Source organism: Erythrolamprus reginae, chromosome 7, assembly GCF_031021105.1.
Source record: "Erythrolamprus reginae isolate rEryReg1 chromosome 7, rEryReg1.hap1, whole genome shotgun sequence".
Classification (NCBI taxonomy): Eukaryota; Metazoa; Chordata; class Lepidosauria; order Squamata; family Dipsadidae; genus Erythrolamprus; species Erythrolamprus reginae.
The window spans coordinates 86,310,735-86,335,791 of record NC_091956.1 but is presented as its reverse complement, the minus strand read 5'-3'; the positions used below and the strand labels follow the sequence as shown (position 1 = coordinate 86,335,791).

Genomic DNA, 25,057 nt, shown 5'->3' with positions numbered 1-25,057 from the left:
CTGCCCTGGCTGTATTTTAATCTCATGTCCACAAAGGAACAATTTTCCAATGACCTACTTTAACCATTATTCCACTAACTCCACTTGAAGAACTGGAGAACGTAGAAATGGCGCCCCACGTTTTTACTCTATTCCAGCAAGTTTCATCTCACACTTACTCTTCTCCTCTTAGGCGAGGTTCCAGATTAGGTCTAAAAGAACGTTGCAAAAGAAGACAGTTACAGTGGTACCTCTACTTCATTCGTTCCGTGACCAGGTTCTTAAGTAGAAAGGTTTGTAAGAAGAAGCCATTTTTCCCATAGGAATCAATGTAGAAGCAAATAATGTGTCCGATTGGGGAAAACAAAGGGAGGGTGGAGGCCCTGTTTCCTCCCAGGAGGTTCCTAGAGAGGGTCCACAGAGGCTTCTCCCTGCCTTTTCCGGCCCTGTTTCCTCCCAGGAGATTCCTAGAGGCCCCACGGAGGCTTCTCTCTGCCTTTTCCGGCCCTGTTTCCTCCCAGGAGATTCCTACAAGGCCCCCACAGAGGCTCACTTTTTTGAAGATAGGATGACTGTGGCTAGTGACCATAGACAGGTTGGGTAAGGAGCTAGTCCTGAAGGATTTTTTTTTAAAAAAATTATGCCTAGAGGTTCAGTCAAGATTGTGGAGAAATTTTTGATAAAAAAGTATGCACATAGTCCATCAGGTCCAATAGACAGAGATGGTTTTAGGTTGCATAATGCCTTTCTAACATTATCTTCTGTACAATGTAGATCGTTGAAGTTAACTGTGGTATGACTAGGAACTATTGGGCATGAGCCATTGCTGTTTACAAAGACTGAGCTGAAGAATGTGTTAAAGAGGTTGGTTTTAAGTGTGTCATTGTTATAGTCTTTACCATTCGGTCCTTGAAAGGGTGGAGTGGATCTTGAGTCTTTGAGTTGGTTGTTTACAAAGTTATAGAAAACACGTCTGTCCTCTACTTCTGCCTGCAGCCTTTTCACTTCCTTATATTTCTCCTGATAAATCTGCAAACTACCCCAGAAATATTCGGTTCCAGCTTCTATTCAGAGAACACTCTCCATTATAGCTAAAATTTGCTATTATAAGGAACTGCACTTTAGAGTTGTTAGACTCTTAATCCTTTGTCTTATTTGCTCCTGAGGGGGACAAATTTAGACTCTAAGGACTTGGACTGTCTCGTGTAAAACATGACCAACTACAGTATGTAATTACAGTGGGATATTTCCTACTCCTCCCTCTCCACCTAAATTCCAGTCTTTCCTTTGTGTTCAAGGGCTCATTTTTCAGGTTTCTCATTCCAAATGTTTCCTTTACCATCCAACTGATTTGGCTGCTGGGTCCCCAATAACAAGCTAATCCGCCCTTCTGCCCATCAGTCTCTCTCCAGTAGCTTTCTCTGATATGTTTCAACAGAAACCGTTCCTCCCATTATCAATAACACTGCGGCTGATTACCACGTTTTTAACTGGAGTAGAAAGTCTATAAGTCAGAAAATCACTTAGATTCTCTCTCCTTGGATTTATGGTGTTGCATTAAGTGAGATACACCCTTGGCTTGGTTTGCAAAGCACGTTCAGTCAACCCCAAAACAACACACATTTTGCTGAATTTGTTATATAAATCCAGCCTCTGAGTTTCCCAATATTCACAGAGAAGCAAGAAATTATACCTCCTTCCCCCCTCTTTCTTTCTCTGGAGAATTCGTGGAATCTATAAATCCCACATAGAAGTTTCTTTCTCCCGAACACCCTCTCTGCCTCTTATCTGATCATGTTCTCACTCTTCCCCTTCAGCTCCACTTGTCAGGGTTGCTAGGAACACTTGCCTATCCACGGGTGCTAAGCTGATAGACGTCTGTGGAGCCCTCTCTGCATTCAGCTGCATCCGATTCATCCCAGGGAAATTTGCCCTGGATTGGAACTGACTCCCCAGAAAGGAGAAACAGAAGGTAAAAACATTGAAAAGAAAACCCATCCCCTGTAATGCAAAAGTGTCTCCACTTTACTAACTTCTGAAGGGCAAATTCAAAATGAAGCAAACTCAAGAGGTCTCTTCATTCGTCAAAGAATCAGTTCATACAATATAGGTATATGTGTGTGCATATTTATTTATTTACTTATTTATTTATTATTTATTTATTAGATGTCTATGCCGTCCTGCTTGAGGCGACTGGAGATACATACAAAGGACAGTTGTTGTTGTTGGATATCTCTAGTGTAATGAAAAGAAAGACCAGGGGCGACACGATAGCAGTGTTCCAAGATTTGAGAGGCTGCCATAAAGAAAATGGGGTCAACCTATTTCCCAAAGCACCCGAGGGCAAGATAAGAAACTAGACGCTAAAAACATTCTACTCCAATTTTCACAGGGTGACTTAAATCTTGCCCAATTTAAAGGAAATACTGGTGAAAGCACTTAGTTCAGGCCCTGGTGGAAAATTAAAACTCACACTTTTTATTATAATTATTATTATTCAACAACAGGATTTTGAATTATAGCAATATGAGAAGAGAGAAAGAGGTAAAGATAGGGACAGAATTGGCTCTGGTGCTACTTATATTATTATTATTATTATTATTATTATTATTATTATTATTAATAATAATAAATTTATAATAATAATTTATTAGATTTGTATGCCGCCCCTCTCCGAAGACTCAGGGCGGCTCACAATACAATACACAATGTACAAATCCAATATTTTTAAAAAAAATAGATTAAAACCCTTATCATAAAAATTAACCACGCCACCCAAGCAAACCATTCATAAATCATAGTAGCTAAGGAGAATATCAACTTCCCCAAGCCTGGCGACATAGGTGGGTTTTTAGGAGCTTGCGAAAGGCAAGCTGCTCCGAGACTCCGGAGAGGGGCGGCATATAAATCTAACAAATAAATAAATAAATTTAATAAATAAAAAATAAACTTTATAGAAACTGATGCCAAAATTACCAATTGGGTCCACAATCCAAGTTATAATTCACATTATATGGATTCAGATACTACCCTAAACTATACTCACGTTGTTTGGTTTAGATAACTTGTGTTGCATGAACACACCAAGGGCTGTAAATCATGGCTTACAATTTAACACAGTTGCATAAATATAGCCCGTAGTGATCCATTCCATCACCTCTAATAAAGCATGGTTTAGAACAGGGTGTCCAAGGCCCATGGGGCCGCGATGGAAACAGCAAAGGACCAGCCTGCTGTGCCTCTGACGGCGAAAACGGGCCTCCCTGGGCTTAAATTTCACTGGCAGAAGGCTGCAGGGGACAGTTGCGGCCAAAAATGGAGCCTGGGCAGGCCGTATACGTTGACGGAGGGCTGCAGAAGGCTGTCATGGCCAAACACAGAATCGGGACAGGCCGCAGGCAGCCCACTGGGCTCAATTTTCTCTGGCAAAGGACTGCAGGAAGCCGTCGCAGCCAAAAATGGAGCTCGAGTGATGATGAGCTGGCCAAGCCCCCTCCCGGGCCATGCCCCCCCCCAGCCCCCTCCACCCCCCGAGATGAAACACAACCCTGATGAGGCCCTCAATGAGTTTTACACCCCTGGTTCAGAATGAATCACAAACCTGATTTAAGTAGGGTTTATTGAGCTTGATATATAAAGCAAAATGGTGGGTTTCATGCTAAATCAAAACCAAACCAACTCTATGTTACTGTGAAGTTTAGAGTTTGCTTCATTACAGACTTTGAGCAGCTTTACAAAATTGAGAAAGAAAATAGATTGCTACAGAAAACCAATTACCAGTAAGAAAAAGAAAGTCATAAAATAATAGAGCATTGCATTGTGACCTTAGTCATGTTATATGCCTCCAGCATTGTATTTAGATTTAACATATTCCATCTAATTTATCAACAAGAGATTTTTCCCAAATAAAATACACAGTCGAAACTCATATAAATTATAAACAATGGTTGAACACTTCTCCTGTGGTGGAGTTGACAACGTTGTCATCAAGAAAGCTGCAAAAAGCTACAAAAATATTCTACTCGTGTTTCATTAAATTTAGCATACTACCATTATTTGACAGTACTTTTAAATTTATTTATTTATTCAACTATATAGCCATCTCACATCTGTGACTCTGGGTAGCATACAATTAAAACATTCCCAATTAAAATGTCCCTCAATGCCTAAGGAAAGCAGCTGTTTTCGTGGAAGTATTATAAACTTTTTCCAAATCTCAAAAGAAAATCTGACTGCTACCACATGCAACAGTCTCCAGAACAGCGGCTCTCAACCTTCCTAAAGCCACGAACCTTTAATACAGTCCCTCAGGGTGTGGTGATCCCCAATCATAAAATAATAAAACTATTAGGAAACTCCGGGGTAGGTTCTAACTTAGGTCGCTGCTGGCTTCTTCCTCTTGCACTGCGTGACTTCGCCTTGTGGGCGTGCATGCGCTTTGCACACGCCGGCATGCACCGCCGAGGAGAAGCCCAGGAGGAGGGAACTGGGCCTGCCGGAGGGGGCTCTTCCTGGGAAAGGCCAGGGGGCTGTGAGAAACTCCAGTGGCGCCCACCGCCGAGGAGAAGCCCCTTTTAACTTTTATTATATTGTGAGCTGCATAGTCTGACAAGCAGATTCCAGCTCACTCTGTAGTTTTTAAGATTCATAAAAAATGCAGCAACTTAGTCATAAAACACTACTCTTCCAAACAAGTTAAAATGGATTTTGAATGAATTTTGGGTTTAAAAAAAAAAAAATAGAGTCACAATGAAATGTGGCTTATGTTCTATAATCTTCCATTAATGTGAAGACCTTCTAACAGCTACAAAGGAAATTGTGACTGCAAAAAAGAAAAATTTTAAGAAGCAACGTTATTATACTTACAGCTCATTAACAGTTTTTGGTGCATCTAACAGACCCCACTAGGGCAGTCCTTCTCAAATAGTGGGGCATGCCCCCCTGGGGGGGAACCATGCCAGAGGGGAGAGGGCTACGTAGGACCCCGGGGAACATGTGTGGCCCCTCTTGATCAATTCCCCCAGGCGGGGAGTGTTTCCCCAATCGCACTCTGCTCCAAGCCCGGAAGAGAAAGCCGCCAAACAAGGCGGGTATTTGGGGCTCGGAGGTGGTGCGGCTCTCCCCCGTTGCGCCCATTGCCCAGGGCAGCCTTAGCTCACCCTGGCGCTCTTTGGAAAGGAGAGGGGGCGGGTTCTGTGTTGACGCAGGCCCTGCCCTCCCGTCTTCCGCCAAACCATCCCATGGCCGCCTGTCTCCTTTCATTTCTTACGGAAAAGGCTCAGCCACCACGGTCATCGGCCACCATGGTGGTGTGTTGCTTGAGCTGCTCCTGTGCCGACTCCATCTTCTGCTTTTTCACAGGGGAAACTGACATGATCGCGTGCACGGTGGTGAAAGAAATTAAAGGAGGAGGGGGGCTGTGGCACCCGAGCCTTTTCTGTAAGAAATAAAAGGAGACAGGCGGCCGCGGGCTGCTTTGGCGGAAGACAGGAGGGCAGGGCCAGAGGTGTTGGGGTTCGGGTTTGGGTACGGCAAACTTACCCAAACTCCGCCGCCAAGTTCAGCCGAACTCGCCGAACCCGAACTTCGATGGGTTCGCCCAACAATATCCGCTACCCTGGGTTATTCGCAAAAAATAATAAGATGAGATACAAATAAATATGTAATAGTATTCATTCTAAACACTACTCTTTTGTACCAGTATGAAACAAATTTTATGGCTTATAATTTATAAAGGGGAATAGATACAAATCTAATGGGGAGAATTCTGTTCCAACATTCGTATGGCAAGTTGGAAGTGAAGCATACAGGCATTTATTTCACGCAACCTTTTCACAAAGCCCAGCAAGCAACCACCATTTAATGACTGCAAAATACGCCTTCAGCAGTAATTGAGGGTAGGTGCCGACAAATTGTCTTCGCACAAAAAGCCTCACCCTTGTGACCACTTTCAAATTACAAATTTACATTATATCTCAAAGTGCCTGCCATATGTTTCAATCCATGATTGATATATTGAAAAAAAGATAGCAAATATTCAGCTCAGCTCAGAATGAAGCAAGTACAGGATGTTTTCTTTTATCTGACTTAATGAAGGTATTTCACCAAATTAATTTTGTGGCAGTACAAAACATACCAGCAAATTGTGTGGAAAAGAAACACTGGCAGGCATAGAGCCAGTGACGAGTTTCTTTCTTTCCTTCCTTCCTTCCTTTCTTAGATTTGTATGCCGCCCCTCCCCATAGACTCGGGGCGGCTCACAGCAATAATAAAACAGTGTACAATAACAAATCTAATATTTAAAAATGTCTAAAAACCCATTATTTAAAAAACATACACACAAGCATGGGAATGGGAAGATGTCCTGTTTTAATTGTATTTTTTAAAGTTTATTTAAAAGTCTTTGGAGGGGGGCGGCATTCAAGTCTAATAAATAATAATAATTTATTTTGGGCAAGATTACTGGACATAATGTCCTATGTGGCTATACAAGTTTCTAAACAGTTTTCAAAGGCAAGGCCAAGTGGACCCTGTTTATAGCACAAGGTGATGTTTGGCCTGAATTATGACCTGGTTAACATACAAATCTAAATAATAAATAATAAATAAATAAATAAATGTTGTGACATAATATATCATCCAATCAATAGGCTTAAATCCTAATCTGGTTTGCAAACTGCAATGGTTAATCAAAAATCACATAGCACACATTATTGTTTATTGAATGTGCAAGACCCAGCTTGTGTTGTTTTACTTCTGGAACTACACACCGAGAACATCAGAGAAATTTGGCACATAATCACTACAAGAGTAATTTGGCACACAAGCAGTAGACATTACAAACTACAGTTCTGACTGGCAGGTGTTGAATACCCAAGGATAACGCACGCGTAATTTATACAAGGTTGTCCTCAATTTACAACCACAACTGAGCCCAAAATTTCTGTTGCTTAAGTGAGACAGTTGCTAAGTGAAACCATAAAACCGGGAAAAATTCACTTACCAAATGTGTCGCTTAGTGACAGAAATGTGGGCCTCAATTGCTCTAAGTCGAAGATGACACATACATACAAATTACTAATATAATTATTAGTAGTAATAAATACTAATTAATGCTAATTGGTACTAAGTTATAAAAAAAGCACAAACGGAGCCCCGGAAGCCCCTCCCGAGATCTGCTCTTACTGGCAGAGGGTTGCAGAAGCCTTCCAGGAGCCCCTTTTCTCTGGCAGAGCGCCAAAGGCACCCCCGGCCCGGCAGGAGTGACCTCGAGCTGGTCGTGCTCCCCTGGCCATGCCCCCCCACGCCCCACCGAGGTCAAACACAACACTGATGTGGCCCCCAGTGATATCAAATTTGATACCCTTTGTGTCAATAACACTGATCCAAAAGCACAATTTTATTTGCAATAGCAAAAAAAAAAGTAATTTCTGTTTCTTAATTTTTCTTTTGAAGGTCACAGGCCCACAACTCCCGTGTTCCCTAATCCATGGCTCCATCCACCTTCAAGCATGTGAGCTTCTTAGTCCAGAAAAGTTTGGGTCCGTGCAGGAGTCATATGATAGAAGGCAGGCTTCACATTCTTTCACTCAGAAATGTACTATATGCTCCCTCCATCTCCTCCATGCGTCCTTTCTCCTGCTCAGCTATAAATTACTGTCACTATTAACCATTAATGAAACTCCAAATGAGGATTCATAGCTCTTAAGACTTCCAAAGCCACAGAGTAAGACACAATCTGGGTCTACAAATGTTTCACTATCTATACCTGTGTCTTCTCTGTTCACTGACAATTTATGTCCTGCATGTTCAGCTTGAATAATTCCCTCCCACCAGCAGAAGACTTCTCTCTAATCAAAGCTTTCTTCAAGCCACATATTCCCAGGTGAGAAATTATGGATGTAAGAACATGAAAGTGTTTTAAAAGATCATACACAATGGTCTTTCTTTCTTTCTTTCTTTTTCTTTCTTTCTCTCTCTCTTTCTTTTTTTCTTAATTAATTAATTTTTTATGCCACCCTTCTCCTTGGACTCAGGGCGGCTTACAACATGTTAGCAATAGCACATTTTAACAGAGCCAGCCTATGGCCCCCACCATCCGGGTCCTCATTTGACCCCCCTCGGAAGGATGGAAGGCTGAGTCAACCTTGAGCCGGTGATGAGATTTGAACCGCTGACCTGCAGATCTAGCAGTCAGCCTTAGTAGCCTGCAGTACTGCACTCTACCACTGTGCCACCTTGGCTAATAAATGGCTAGAACAGTTATGGCGAAACTTTTCGGTACCGAGTGCCCAAACCAGAACACACGCATGCCCATGCACGCACCAGAGTCCCAGAAACTCAAGTGACCAGCTGGCCGATGCATTTGTGTGCGCTGACCCCCTGGTCTTCTGGTTTCTAGCATGTGCACTGCCCAGCTAATCTTCACACATGCTGGAGGCCCAGAAACCCAAAGACCAGCTGGCTGGTGCACATGCCTGCACCAGAAACCAAAAGAGCAGCTGGCGATGGCACGTGTGGCCGCAGAGAGGGTTCCGCATGCCATCTCTGGCACGTGTCCCATAGGTTCACCACCCCGGGCCTAGAAGAAATCCCTAAGCAGGGACACTTTTAATTTCATGGATACATAGTCCTATTCAAGGAGTGGACCAACAACAACATTCCTACCAACACTGATGGGGCAAGCCAGTTGTATATAAACAAAGAGCAAACCCTACACCCTTGAGGATGTCCTGATGCTATTACCTAGTAGAGTAATGAAATGTCTGAAGGAAAACAACCAATCCCAGAGAGCATCAAGGACCCTTCGTATAGTATACACCTGGTACTCCTATGCTGAGTTTAGGAAGGCTGACCACTAAACAGTAAACAGAAGAGCCATTTAGAATGGATGCAGAAGAACGGAGACTCGGTTTTGAGGATGAGGAAGGAACGGGTAAATCGGGAAAGAGTTTCTGAAAGATTGACTTGAATTGGTTGACGCATCACATCAAGCCAGAGGTTCCAAAGCTTCCTTAGATCACATCACCTTTACTGCCTCAGTAATTTCCCAGTGTCCCTGGGCCAAACTGTGAACTACATTAAACTAGTAATTCAGGAATCCGCGGAGCCCCCGAGAGGTCGCTGCACGGCCTCAGGTGACCGCAAAGCACAGTCTGGCAACCCACGTTAAATGATAATATAACTTAGTTGTGGTTTGAAGCCTTCAGTGAACTCTGTTTCCCATTTATATAGCTGAGCCCAGCCCTTCTCCATTATTTTCTCTTACGCTCCCCCCCCACCCGGAAGAATTAAACATTTCACGTGCACCCCAACTCTCCAATCTGAGCCCCAATGGAATTTTAGTATCAATATTTATTATTTTATTTATTATAAGCTTCAAGCAAACTATTAGTTGGGGAATGCTGCTCTACTCATTTCCCTTGGAGTAAGTCATACTGAATTCAGTGGAGTCTGTTTTCGGTTAGGCAGCCACACGTGGTTAGGGCCCTCTTTGGACATGGGGCCACGCCAGCTTAGGTTCATAGCTACCGTGGCCTACACAGATACACAAGGAGTGCAGGTAGTACTTACACACCTTCATTTAGTTACTCTCTGAAGTTACAGCAGAAAAGTTACATTTTATGACTATTTTTTCACACTTATGACCACTGCCGCATTCTCATGGTCATGCAATTTATACTTGGATTCTTGAAAACTGACTTCGCCTGGGTCACGTGATCCCCTTTGGAGACTTCCTGACAAGCAAAGTCAACGGAGAAACCAGATTCACTTAACAACCGTGTTACTAATTTAACCACTGCCTTGTTTCAGTTAACCAATGTGCCAAGGAAAGTTATAAATTATGGCAAAACTCACTTGAGAAATTTCTCACTTAGCAACATAAATTGTGAGCTCTAGTGTGGTCATACATCAAGGATTACCTGCGTTTCAATGTAGAGAGATTATAAACTCAATTGCAAAATAAATAGGTGAGATCTTACAGTCAATGAGGGAACAAAATATATTACAAATGGAGGCAAATATACAAGTCACAACATCATATGGTAAAATCCAATCTGGGTCCAATCATTGGTAGCTTCCCACTGCAATGAACGAGGACATGTACATTCAGTTTTGCAGCTACTAAGATTGTTGGTTGGGCAGGTACAAAGATAGGGAAATGACCGAAGCCATCAGCCTATCAGGTACTTAGCAGCAGAGGGCGTGGCAGCACAAGGAAAAAACAGCCAATCGCTCTCCATCAACACAACGATTAGCCAATGAGAAGGCACCGCATAAATAGGACTCGGAGAGTAGCCCAAAGCACCTACTCCAGTAGTGAGACTCTACAGAGGAAGAGCTCCAGCAGGAGCCCGGAAGAGTAAAGCTCAGGTCCTGATGACCAACCCAGGTGGGATCTGACACAATGCATTGCTCCAAACACACATGCCTTGGCCTAGGGATTCTGGAGGTTAAACATTCCACAAGAACTGCACTTTACATACTCATTCATTCAATGTGCTGTCCACAGGGCGAGCACAGCAATATCCACAGTCACAATGTCTTTATCCAATGTTAGTTACATTGGCTGGATGGAGATTGAGTGTTAATTTTTTGTTTAACAAGGCTTTTTTTAATTTTTTTTTATTTCCAGGATTTTTAGTAATTTATTTATTTATTTTATTTATTTATTAGATTTGTATGCCGCCCTTCTCCATAGACTCGGGGCGGCTCACAACAATAATAAAACAATGTATGACAAATCTAATAAAGCCCCTTATTAAAAAGCCAAACATACACACAAACACACCATGCATAAATTGTATAGGCCTGGGGGGAAGGAATATCTCAGTTCCCCCATGCCTGACAACAGAGGTGGGTTTTAAGGAGCTTGCGAAAGGCGAGGAGGGTGGGGGCAATTCTGATCTCCGGGGGGAGCTGGTTCCAGAGGGTTGGGGCCGCCACAGAGAAGGCTCTTCCCCTGGGTCCCGCCAATCCATTGTGTTCCCAAAATTACACATGGAATTTAATTCCCAGATACGCACTTGTTTATTTATGGGTTCAATATCCAGAATGAGTAAGATGCATATGAGATAACTCAGTTCAGAGAGATATTTCATTTCTTCCTGACCAGAGGTAGTAGTTTGGGGGGAACTGGTAGTAGTGACCCCCTCCCATTTAGCCACAATTTCAAGCCACACACATGCACTCAGATTCTGGGATTAACAGGAGCAAGAACCAACTGCAGCGTGGCCAATATATCTCTTCTGCAGTCACACTTTTGTCTCTGTCATCAACCAATTTCTGTCCTTGCTGTCAGTTCAAATGAAATATTCAGACGCGCCTTCTCAGGGATTTTATTAGTCACGCTCAGTGAGAAAAATGCACTATATTTTAAAAACTCCTGCCGTAGCCTTAGAGACCGGTGGCACAATAGAGAGATAGTAAGTACTACGCCTCTGAGTGCAAAGCTAATTGAGATCTGATTCACACTGATCTACTTTTTAAATGTGTCTTTTCAAAACTCTTGCTTGCAGAAGCTGAACTGGAAACCAAAATTGTTGTTGCCTTTACTATGATGATGACCTGAGGGGACATATAATGAATCATGTCGGCACTGAAATATATAAGGAGGAAAAATTCTCCAACAGACTATTACCATATGACCCTGTTATTCATCTCTCCATAAATCAAAAACACACTTTTTAAATTTCCATTTTTTTCTTTTGCGAAAATCAACACAACAGCACAATCTCAAACTCATAAACAATATCCAGGGTTAAAAAATAATTCAAATACCAAACACTGAGCCATTCTGAAGTGCTGAAGAGAAGAGATAATAGTCCTTGCTTTAAGACTATATAGTGGTGCCTCTACTTACAAAGTTCGTTCCGTGACCAGGTTCTTAAGTAGAAAGGTTTGTAAGAAGAAGCAATTTTTCCCATAGGAATCAATGAAAAAGCAAATAATGCGTGTGATTGGGGAAACCACAGGGAGGGTGGAGGCCCTGCTTCCTTCCCAGGAGATTTTATTTATTTATTAGAGTTGAAAGGGACCTTGCAGGTCATCAAGTCAAACCCCCTCCTACAGTCCAATCTTGTCTTGAAAATGTCCAAAGTTGGGGAGTTTACAACCTCCACTAGCAGGCCAGCGATTCCTAGAGGCCCCACGGAGCCTTCTCCCTGCCTTTTCCAGCCGTTTCCTCCCAGGGGATTCCTAGAGAGGCCCCATGGAGGCTTCTCTCTGCCTTTTCCAGTTACAGTTTTGGAGGCTGGGGTTTGTAAGTGGAAAATGGTTCTTGAGAAGGGGCAAAAAAGTCTTGAACATCCGGTTTTTATCTAGAAAAATTCATAAGTAGAGGCGTTCGTAGGTAGAGGCACCACTGTAGTTGGGACCAGAGATTTCTTAAAGGGAGGCTGGTGCTTAAATGACTCCTGCAGGGTTTTTCCAACTTTTCTTTTAATCATCTTGGTTAATTGATTCCCTCCAGTTAATGAATCACATGGCTGTTAAGCGCATCTGGGTTCCCTCCATTGGTTTTGCTTGGTGGAAGTCAACTGAACAGCGGCCCTGTTTTCTTTGTGTGGCCGCAAGGTTATTCCAGTGGTTGTAAGTATGAGGACCACTTGTGCATGATTTTTTAAAATTGCATTATCATTTTTATTATACTTTTGATTGTATTGTTGTATTTTTTACTGTTTTTTTTTTACTATTGTATTTATAACTTGTTAGCCGCTCTGAGTCCGTTTTGGAATCAATCAATCAATCAATCAATCAATCAATCAATCAATCCCTTTTTTCCAGTGAGATATGTAACTGAGTGATTGCTAAAAGAATAGCTGTAAAATGAAGACTATCTATAAATAAGCTGAACACATCCTCCTTTGTCTACATTTCTTTTCATACTCTGGATTCTTATGAAAAAGTATTGATTGGGCCGGAATTGCGTGTACATCATTTGCTTTTACAATTTGTACGAATACAGTAGGTCTCAAAGTTCCCATTTTATATTTAATGAGAACAATGATTTTTCCAGCCAAAGGTCTATTTTGTTTTTATCCAAGTTTAACTGTATCGGTTTAAAGAACATCACATTTATCAAATCTGAACAGAATTTCTTCTGCTCTTTGAGGAAGAGGGAAGTGAGGAGAGAATGTGAAATAAGTCTCAATCAACACATTTTTAAAAAAAATCTAATTATATATATGTATGTATGTATGTATGTATGTATGTATGTATGTCACATGTTTTTTTGCTGAATTTGAAAATTAAGGGATATATATATGTAGATTGTTCTGAGTTCGGGTTTTGCCCCGTGTAATATTTTGCATGTCTATGCAACGTTTCGGTGAAATCACATTCACCATCATCAGGCTGAAGTTGTAAGCTTCGTGCTGCTGTAAATATAGTTATATAATTATATAATTATACATATATAATTATTTATTAGCTTTGTATGCCGCCCTTCTCCGAAGACTCGGGGCGGCTCACAGGATACAATGTAAACAATACAGCAACAAATTTCATCAATTAAAAATTACAAACTAAAAACCCAATACCATAAAATGAGCCAATTCATTCACAACCATACATTTCATTTTTTAAACGGGGGCGGGGGTGGGGCTTCATCTAATTGCCCCATGCCTGGCGATATAAATGAGTCTTAAGACTCTTGCGAAAGGCAAGGAGGGTGGGGGCAGTGCGAATCTCCGGGGGGGAGTTGATTCCAGAGGGCCGGGGCCACCAAAGAGAAGGCTCTTCCCCTAGGCCCCGCCAGACGACATTGTTTAGTCGACGGGACCTGGAGAAGGCCAACTCTGTGGGACCTGACTGGTCGCTGGGATTCATGCGACAGAAGGGGGTCCCATACGTAATCTGGTCTGATGCCATGTAGGGCTTTATAGGTCATCACCAACACTTTGAATTGTGTCCGGAAACCAATCAACAACCAATACAGTCCATGGAGTGTTGGAGAAACATGGATGTATCTGGGAAGACCCATGATTGCTCACGCAGCTGCATTCTGCACAATCTGAAGTTTCTGAACACTCTTCAGAGGTAGCCACATGCACACACATATGCACATACACCAGGGGTGGGTTCCACTTACCTTCCCTACTGGTTTGCATCGCGACAGATGCAAAGCACCTAGAAATGACCCTCTGCGCATGCGCGGAAACCTCAGAGAAGGTTCGCAACTTGGGCGTCCTCCTCAACCCACAGCTCACATTAGAGAACCATCTTTCAGCTGTGGCGAGGGGGGCGTTTGCCGGGACTCACTGCTCACAGTCACTCCTGCCCTCATCACCTCGAGGTTCGACTACTGCAACACTCTCTACATGGGGCTACCTTTGAAAAGTGTTCGGAAACTTCAGATCGTGCAGAATGCAGCTGCGAGAGCAATCATGGGCTTCCCTAAATATGCCCATGTTACTCCAACACTCCGCAGTCTGCATTGGTTGCCGATCAATTTCCAGTCACAATTCAAAGTGTTGGTTATGACCTATAAAACTCTTCATGGCACCGGACCAGATTATCTCCGGGATCGCCTTCTGCTGCACGAATCCCAGCGACCAGTTAGGTCCCACAGAGTGGGTCTTCTCCGGGTCCCATCAACTAAACAATGTCGGTTGGTGGGACCCAGGGGAAGAGCCTTCTTTGTGGCGGCCCCGGCCCTCTGGAACCAACTCCCCCCAGAGATTAGAATTGCCCCCACCCTCATTGCCTTTCGTAAGCTACTTAAAACCCACCTCTGCCGCCAGGCATGGGGGAATTGAGACACCTTTTCCCCCTAGGCCTTTACAATTCTATGCATGGTATGTCTGTATGTACCGTATGTTTGGTTTTTATATTAATGGGTTTTTAATCATTTTTAGTATTGGATTATTATTGTACACTGTCTTATTGCAGAGGGGCGGCATACAAACAAACAAACAAACAAACAAACAAACAAACAAACAAATATGCAGCGGGGGGGCGGTTGCAAGCCACAGTGACTGGAGGGCAGGTTCAGGAGCATGGACCGCCAGTCATCGCTGCCAGTTATACAAGTGGTGGCAATTTCCACTACCAGTTCTAAAAAACAGGTCCAAAGTGGCAGCAACCCACCACACAAGCACACACGCGCACAATTTTCCAACACAAACTTTACATCAGTGTTTCTCAACCTTCGCAACTTCAAAATGTGTGGAGTTAATTTCCAAGAATTCCCCATCCACTCATGAATTCTGGGAGTTGAAGTCCACACAATTTAAGACTGCCTAGATTGAGAAATACTGTTTTATATGCTACCTATAATTATTCACTTGGAGGGACACACACACACTTACATACATACACACACACAAAGCTCTTTAAGTGATAATATATTTAAATAGCAAATCTTGTGTAGCCTTTCAGTGCATTTTTAGACATTTCATAGCCACCTTAACTGCAGTTAAAGAACATTAAAGCACATTGCAGCCATATAATGTTGCTGTGCTTATGAATAAACCAAATCCCTTTCAGCTAATGAAGGGAGCGAAGTGGAATTCAAATATTTTTGGCCCTGCTGGGAATTTGGAAAAATGTTGATCCAATGGCTCTTGAAAGACAACAGATGAGGCCAAAGGGCACTTGATTAAATAACTTACCGCTTTCACCTGAGAATTCATTTACCTAAACAAACTTCATATTGGTAAATATTAATTAACATAAACTTGCTCATCTAGTAAACAATGTCCTTTTCGCAATGGGAGAGGCAGGCAGGCAGGCAGGCGGGAAGGAAGGAAGGAGAGAAAGTGTGAGAGAAAGAGAGAAGGAAGGAAGGAAGGAGAGAAAGTGTGAGAGAAAGAGAGAAGGAAGGAAGGAAGGAAGGAAGGAAGGAAGGAAGGAAGGAAGGAAGGAAGGAAGGAAGGAAGGAAGGAAGGAAAGGAAGGGTTAGTTCATACAAAAATACTCAGCACAAACTACCTGAGATATCATGAGGAAACATTCAAATGAGAATTATTTCCAGAGCATAAATGCAATGAAACATGAATGTCTCCATTTCTCATACATTTAATACTGATCTTCCCCTTGTTTCAGGATCTAAGGCTGCAGCTGAGCATTGCTTCAGTCTTTTCAAAACCACAGAACATTGAGCAATTTTTTAAACTATGGGAAAATTAGAGGGGGGGGGGAGTAAAAGGAATAGTAAAATAATATTCTTTCTTTCTTTCCATTATATTTAACATGCCTAGCATAAATCTCAACATGTTTTACCAGTTTGCACACGGGACAATATATTTCATCAACTCCCAGTTTTGTTAAATGTTACCTGGACTTTATTTCAATGTTTGATGCTGGTTGTAATAGGTGCATCAAATCCCCTTTCATAAAAGTAGATTGACAGGGGGGGGAAGGGGGGTTTCATGCTTCATCATATTCACGGTGAATTTCCACCCGGAAACCTTCTGAATAACTGCTTTCCTCTTCCATTTAACAATCACAACAGATTCAAAAGTTCAAGAACATCCTTCTGCTCAATGACATTTACCAACAAAGTCAAGTATTACTAAAGCAGAGGTCTCCAGCCTTGGCAACTCTACTTGTGGACTTCAACTCCCAGAATTCCTCAGGCAGCCATGATTTTTAAAGATTTTTTTGCCTCTTCTTCCAAGCTATTTTCACCTCGTCAGGGAACAAATTAAGTTCGTAAGACGAGGTATCACTGTACATTTAGCAACTCCATACCTTTCCCAAGAGAAGGACCGAAGCACGTTTTATTTCAATTGTAACATTGAAATAATTCAATTCAATAATTCAACATTTTATTTTTATTGTAACTTGCAATATGATAAACTTCTGCTTTGTCTACCTGCTTTAATAACTAAGTCAATAAGTTCTCTGGAAGAAACAAGTATCGTATCACTTTCTAACTTGTGTTGAGACTCTTCAACTGCATAATTTTAAACAAAAATGGTCTTTATTACTCAACAATCATTAGCAACTTTCTACTGAATCTGTAAGGCATGTGGATTGAAGACCAAAGAGACAATCTACATGAAGTTTGAATAGACCTCTTTCAACAGACAGGGATGGATACAACAACACCTGTTTACAACACATTCCTTCCAGCAACTCCAATAAGCTTCCACACCCATTTGCAGAATTCAGGTCACCCCGAGGGCTCAGATAAACCTCCAAGAGGCCCCCATGGCTCTCAGAAGGAGGGAAAATGATCAGATGACTGCAAGGAATATAAACCTTCCCACCTCCCACCATTCCACAGAACTGAAGAATCTTCTTGGATGAGAAGTGAAATGTCTTCAAGGAAAAGCCAGAAAGTCCAGTTGCCTCTTGAAAAAGCATCTTTGGGACAACCACGAGGTAGATGACTGAGAATCTCCATGGTCATTTACCAGATTCTTACAAATTCATTCAATGCAGCAATGCACGCAGACGCGTTTCAAATCAAGATCAAATCAAATCAAATCATTTATTACGGCCAAACACCAGCACAGACAGGATTTCTCAAGACTTCTCAAGATGGCTGCTGTCATCATTATAATCAAAATTTAGAGAAGGGGAAGAGAAGTCAGAAAAAAATGGATAATCTTATGACAGTGCTATTCACCAGCTCCAGTGCAGATCATTTGCATCCATTTATTTTAACATTTACACCCAGAAGTTAAGCAACTATTTTTTTTTTAGTTTGCAAGAATGGCATTTGCGGGAATAGATCTCGAAACTGAGTTGTAAAGTTGAACCCCTTAGAATTTAGTAGTACTTTAGTACACTTGAGTACATGGCTCATAATTTGAATTAATAAATTGTAGTTTGTTTTTTAAAAAATTTAAAGTCATTTTTAATGTTTACTTTTTATCCACTTTAACATTCTGTATAATTCCTTTATCTAATTATTTATTTATTTATTTATTTATTTATTTATTTATTTATTTATTTATTTATTTATTACTTAGATTTGTATGCCGCCCCTCTCCGAAGACTCGGGGCGGCTCACAACATGTAAAAAACAAATCATAAGCAATCAGACAAATTTAAAATATTTAAATATTTAAAAAAACCCATATGCTAACAGTCACACACACAGACATACCATGCATAAATTAAACGTGCCCAGGGGGAGATGTTTCAGTTCCCCCATGCCTGACGGCAAAGGTGGGTTTTAAGGAGTTTACGGAAGGCAGGAAGAGTAGGGGCAGTTCTAATCTCCGGGGGGAGTTGGTTCCAGAGGGCCGGGGCCGCCACAGAGAAGGCTCTTCCCCTGGGGCCCGCCAACCGACATTGTTTAGTTGACGGGACCCGGAGAAGGCCCACTCTGTGGGACCTAATCGGTCGCTGGGATTCGTGCGGCAGGAGGCGGTCTCGGAGATATTCTGGTCCGATGCCATGAAGGGCTTTAAAGGTCATAACCAACACTTTGAATTGTGACCGGAAATTGATCGGCAACCAATGCAGACTGCGGAGTGATGGTGAAACATGGGCATACCTAGGTAGGCCCATGACTGCTCTCGCAGCTGCATTTTGCACGATCTGAAGTTTCCGAACACTTTTCAAAGGTAGCCCCATGTAGAGAGCATTACAGTAGTCGAACCTCGAGGTGATGAGGGCATGAGTGACTGTGAGCAATGAGTCCCGGTCCAGATAGGGCCGCAACTGGTGCACCAGGCGAACCTGGGCAAACGCCCCCCTCGCCACAGCTGAAAGATGTTGTTCTAATGTGAGCTGTGGATCGAGGAGGACGCCCAAGTTGCGGACCCTCTCTGAGGGGGTCAATAATTCCCCCCCCCAGGGTGATGGACGGACAGATGGGATTGTCCTTGGGAGGCAGAACCCACAGCCACTCCGTCTTATCCGGGTTGAGCTTGAGTCTGTTGACACCCATCCAGGCCCCAACAGCCTCCAGGCACCGGCACATCACTTCCACCGCTTCGTTGACTGGGCATGGGGTGGAGATGTAAAGCTGGGTATCATCCGCATATTGATGATACCTCACCCTATGTCCTTGGATGATCTCGCCCAGCGGTTTCATGTAGATGTTGAATAGCAGGGGGGAGAGGACCGACCCCTGAGGCACCCCACAAGGGAGAAACCTAGGAGTCGACCTCTGGCCCCCCACTAACACCGACTGCGACCGGCCAGAGAGGTAGGAGGAGAACCACTGAAGGACAGTGCCTCCCACTCCCAACCCCTCCAGCCGGTGCAGAAGGATACCATGGTCGATGGTATCGAAAGCCGCTGAGAGGTCAAGGAGCACCAGGACAGAGGATAAACCCCTGTCCCGGGCCCGCCAGAGATCATCCATCAACGCGACCAAAGCGGTTTCCGTGCTGTAACCGGCCCTGAAACCCGACTGCTGGGGACCTAGATAATCATGGAAGCAACCTATTTCCAAATCTGATTGGAACATAACTATTAAAATCTAATTCGCCTTCAACAAAGCAGGAATATGAAAAAGTAAATATCATGGAAAGGTACCAGAATTAATATTTTGATTATGAATAACATTATACACAGTATTTCAACAGAGCTAGCATCCAAGATGTAGGAGCTGTAGTATCTCTCTACAAATTTTCCCAGCTGGCTGGATAATTCTGGGAGTTGACGTCCATATATCTTAAAGTTGTCAAGGTTGTGTAACACTGATCTATATTGTGTTAGCAGTGTGTCTATCTGTATCTACGCATTCATGCTGATTCTGCTGTAGTCTTACACATGCAAGTGCAAGGAAGAACCTCAATTTACAAATAATAATAACAACAATAACAATAAGAGTTGGAAGGGACCTTGGAGGTCTTCTAGTCCAACCCCCTGCTTATGCAGGAAACCCTACACTACTTCAGACAGATAGGTATCCAACATCTGCTTAAAAACTTCCAGTGTTGGGGCATTCACAACTTCTGGGGGCAAGCTGTTCCACTGGTCAATCAATCAATCACATGACCATTATGATTGTCAGGGAATTTCTTAGTTCTAAGTTACTTTTCTCCTTGTTTAGTTTCCACCCATTGCTTCTTGTTCTACCCTCAGGTGCTTTGGAGAATAGGTTGACTCCTTCTTCTTTGTAGCAGCTCCTGAGATATTTGGAAGGCTGCTATCCTGTCTCCCCTGGTCCTTCTTCTCATTAAACCAGCCATGCCCAGTTCCTGCAACCGTCCTTCATATGTTTTAGGCTCCAGTCCCCTAATCCTCTTTGTGGCTCTTCTCTGCACTTTTCCTAGAGTCGATAGGTTTATATAGATTTGATGACACTCGACCAACATTTTAGTCTGAACCATTATTGCATTACATTTGGGGGGACCTTAAAAAAAACCCCAGAAAGTGCCAATACTACTCAACAAATAAGCAGAACAGCAGTATGTTTGTCTTATTGGGTTGAAATTACACAGTGATTCTAAATTCCTCAAATATCCACTTCTCTGGTTAAGATCATGGGCAATATCAGTGAACATATGAATTTTCTTTTAATTACCATGAAATACACCATCATTATTCTGCCCACGGATTTTCTGCTGCTGGTTCTCATTACGGTTTCACGACAAAACAGGTAAATAGGTAAATGGAAGAGAAAATAAGCGCCTTCTCTTCACAAAAGGGTCTGACACACATTTTCGATCACAATCACGTGTGCAATATGATAATGCTGAATAAGGAGGCGCTGCAGACATGGAAGATACGTCACAAATGTTCACAACTCGGTTTGGTGATTTGTCCCCTTCATTAAATAAGTTTCCCGTACCGTTTGCTCTTTCAACCTTAATCAAGCCTATTCAACTATATTTCAATGGGAAACATCATTTTCTACTAGGTTAGAAAGAAACAGCCCCAAAAGTTCAGGTCATGCACTTAGCGGTTTATATCTAAACGCGATTGAAGAATACATTTAACAAGTGCTGTTTTTCCACGGATGATATATACGGGGAGCTGTTATCCATACATTTTACACTAGGCTGCATTACAAACCCCTCCAGGGAACTTCACAAAACCTTACTTTTATTTTAACCATGATGAAGAAAATGTACCCATGCATCCAGTTTTAACACCAATTGCCAATCTCCATCCCCAGTTCAAATATTCCAGTCTTTTAAAATTGGATGTATTTCCTCTTTGGAAATAATTGATTTTGAGAATTGGAACCCATTAAAACAAAGAGCAGGGATAAAAGCCAGCCATACCTACCACCCTGCTTTTGCACTGGGTTAAGTGGTTTCCAATGATTCAGCTGTTATATCTATTATCTCGGAGCCATAGCAGGCAGGGCAGAAATCGTCTATAGCTGTTCTGCATCCCTCCCATCCCTACCTGAATTAAAGAAAGCTAGGAGAGGTCATTAACTTGACCCTTGAAAATTCAGCCTTAAGGAACCTGGCCCCTCAAGTCATCGCAGTTCATACACAATGAAACCTTCCCACTAGGTTATGAAACGCACTGTGAAGCAAACGTACAGAAGTTGCCCTGCTATATTTACATTAATGCCCAAGGAAGAACGATCTTGTAAACTTCTCTGTGGCATCAGAAAGACCCCCCCCTGAAATCGAAAGCCAGAGATCCCCCCTGAAAGCGGGCCATTATAAAAGGTTCTGTAGAGAAGAACTAAGAGGATTAATTCATCCCTGCACAACATGTTCTTTCTTTCCTTTTTTTTAAGCCAACCTTTGTTTCTAGCGGCTAGGGACTTTCTCCTTGACAAGATGCCTTCACCCTCTTCCTCCCCCCCCCCTGTTCCTTTTCCCATGGACGTATCTGTCCCCCCCACCCCACGCTATAGACCCATCATGTTAAACCACTATATAAAAACAAGACACCTCTTTCTAATCCCACTGGGATTGGGCACCTTTTGTTATTTTCCCTTTCCTGCTGGGAAAGTATGGGTTTATGGATAGATGGATGGATGGATGGATAGGTAGGTAGGTAGGTAGGTTGGTTGGTCAGTAGGTAGGGAGAGGGAGAGAGAGAGAGAGAGAGAGAGAGAGAGAGAGAGAGAAGGAAAGAAAGAAAGAAGGAAAGAAAGGAAGAAAGAAAGAAAGAAAGAAAGAAAGACAGACAGACAGACAGACAAGAAACAAACCTTCTCCTTTCCGGATCTAAAACGGAACCACTCCTAATAATACCACCACCACAAACCACAACTAAGCCAAACCAAAGCGATGCAGTGAATTGTTTCTTTCTTTCTTTTTTGGAATGAAGATAGATAGATAGATAGATAGATAGATAGATAGATAGATAGATAGATAGATGTGTGTGTGTACACACACACACACACACACACATATACATATACTGTATACATATGTTTCTTCTGTCATTTTCAATACAGGAAAAATATGTTACATATACTGTATACATATACGTCTGTATATATATATATACACATTCACTGCAGAGCCAGAGAGAGCAGAAAGATTTTGAAGGCCTCTTCCAGCAAACCTCCACCCCCTTCCACAAACCAGGATCAACTGTCGTGGTCCCCCCAAGAGATCAGAGGTCTCCTATCCCCCCCCCCCCTGAAAACTTTGATTTATTTGGGGCTTGGCTATTTCCCCATCTTTCCTGGGAATGCAGGCCCTCCAGCAACCGGGGCAGTTTCCCAACAGGGCTGAGGGGAAAAAATAATCATAATAATACAAATAACAAGAGAAGCAGCCTACTCTGGTTTCCCAAGCAGAGGAAACGAAACCTTTGGGCTTTTGTCTTTTCTTTTAACAGGATGAATCCTTCCCTCCCTCCCTCCTCCCTCCATAAGCCTGGGGGCTTCGTTCGCTGCCTGCGGAAGGTTTTTTCTTTTCTTTTCTTCATTGATTTGTTTTGTCCAGCACATATTGGACGCATGCAAAGATAGAATAATGTAAAGATACAATAATATTCCCAGACATGATCCTGGTAACAAGAAAAACCAATAGGGAGCAACATTCGATGTAACCATATTCATATGCATGGGACTAGGAGAAAAAAATTCCCTTTTATATTTTTATTTTTAATTCCCCCCCCCCACCAAAATTTCTCTCCTCCGGGCACAAAACCGCCGTTTCCCCGCAAAAGGGAGGCGGGAAGCCGCGGGTCTTGCCAAGGGAAGCCGGGAGAGAAAGAGGTCGGGAAGCCGCCGCCGCAGCCACATCCCTGGGAAGGCGGCGGAGGAAAGTTCGGAGCGCCGGCGCGGCCTAGGGAAGCGGGATGGAGGTGGGGGGGACGCGGAGAAGGGCCGGCGGAGGGTCGCCCGATCCTCCCGAGGCTGCCCGGCCGGAGGGAGCGCGACTCACCCGAAGCGTGGCGCGGCCCGGCGGTGGTCTTCGCCCCGGGTGGGCGGCTGGCTGGGTGGGCGCCGGGCCGGATGCGCTGCTCCCCGCCGAGGGGGTCTTCAGGACGGCATGCGGGGCTCCGCCGAGGGGCGTCCGGGGCGGTCCCGCAGGCGAGGCGCAAAGGGAAGGGAAGAGGGGCGTCCGTCCGCCCGCCCGCCTCCCCCCACGGCTCGGCTCTGCAGCCCGGGCGCAGGGGGCTGGTTTCAGGCGGAGGAGGCGGCGGCGGCAGCGCCCCCCGCCGTCGGCTTCCTTCTCGCCCGGCTTCTCGCAAGCTCCGTCTCTCATCAATCAAGGCCCGGCGGCTCGGCCGAGCGGAGAATCCCGGGAGGCGGCCAGGGAGGCGGCGCTCTTCCCGCCGCTGCTGCTGCTGCTTCTCCTCCTCCGGTTCCAGCGGCTGGTGGCCATTTTAATTCCCTGCCGCCGCCGCTGAGCCTGGCTCCCTCCCTCGTCCTCCCGCTTCCTTCTTTTCCCTCCGCCGGCTGCGGCCCGGCTCTCCTCGCCGCCGCTGGAGGGCTCGCTTCCTCTCCCCTCCCTCCCTCCTTCCTTCCTCGGCCGGCCGCTCCCGCCTCTCGAAGCCTTGGGACTGTGGCGGCGGCCGATGTCCCCCCCTGATGGCCGCCGAGCAGGCGAAAGGAAGAAGGAAAAGGAGGGAGAAGGGCCGGGGCCTTTTTCCTACCCAGCCCCGTTATCGACCAGGAATAGAATGGAATAGAATAGAATAGAATAGAATTTTATTGGCCAAGTGTGATTGGACACACAAGGAATTTGTCTTTGGTGCAGATGCTCTCAGTGTACCTGAAAGAAAAGAGACGTTTGTGAAGAATCATGAGGTAAAAACACGCAAGGGAGAAACATGCAATGAGAAAACAATATTAATAAACATCATTTGAATCCTACTAGTGTAGTTTGCTCAGGGCTCAGCTACTAGGTTGTACAAATCCAGAAACTATGTTTATTCGAGAGGAGCGGCATACAAATCTAATAAATTATTATTAATTATTATTATTAACAATAGCATAGTGTATAAATAGAATAGAATAGATTCTTTATTGGCCAAGGAATTCGTCTTTGGTGCAGATGCTCTCAGTGTCCATAAGAGAAAAAGAGACATTTGTCAAGATTCATGAGGTAAAAAACACTTAATGTTTGTCATAGGGGCCAAATAAGCAATGAAGAAACAATGTACTGTATATCAATAACAATCTTAAGGATACAAGCAACAAGTTACAGTCATACAGTCCTGAGTGGGAGGAAAAGGGTGATAGGAATTATGAGAAAAAACTAGTAATAATAGTAACACAGGGTGAATGAGGGAATCATTTGTTTAGCAGAGTGAGGGCGTTCGGGGGAAAAAAACTCCTTGTGCCTAGTTGTCTTGGTGTGCAGGGCTCTGTAGGGATGTTTTGAGGGTAGGAGTTGAAACAGTTTGTGTTCAGGATGCGAAGGGTCAGTAAGTATTCCACCACCCTCTTCTTGACCCGTGCAGTCTACAGGTCCTCAAGGGAAGGCAGGTTGGCAGCCGTGGTTTTCTCTGCCGTTCTGCTTCTCCTCTGAAGTCCGTGTCGGTCCTGGTGGGTTGCAGCACCAGACCAGACAGTTAACGGGGCGTAAGTGACCCTGCGTGCCTCCTGTCCCCTGTCCTGATGTACCGTGTATATAACTATTGTTATATCTTTATATACCACCAATACGTACATGACAGCATGAATACAAAACAAATAATACACACACACACGCACACACATACATATAAATATACATATATTTATTTATTTATTATTTAGATGTGTATGCCGCCCCTCTCCGCAGACTATATA

At 43.6% G+C, this 25,057-nt stretch overlaps 1 protein-coding gene across 9 annotated transcripts in view; it reads right to left on the bottom strand.

Annotated features, from left to right (window-relative positions):
* The window catches only part of WDFY3 (WD repeat and FYVE domain containing 3), a 145,197-nt gene extending 121,779 nt beyond the window's left edge, over positions 1 to 23,418 (bottom strand). For all 9 annotated transcript variants that reach the window (XM_070758084.1, XM_070758085.1, XM_070758086.1 and 6 more), the window contains exon 1: positions 23,202 to 23,418. The gene's annotated coding sequence lies outside the window, so the exon portion shown is untranslated. The remainder of the gene's footprint in view (positions 1 to 23,201) is intronic.
* Between the last annotated feature and the right edge of the window lie 1,639 nt (positions 23,419 to 25,057).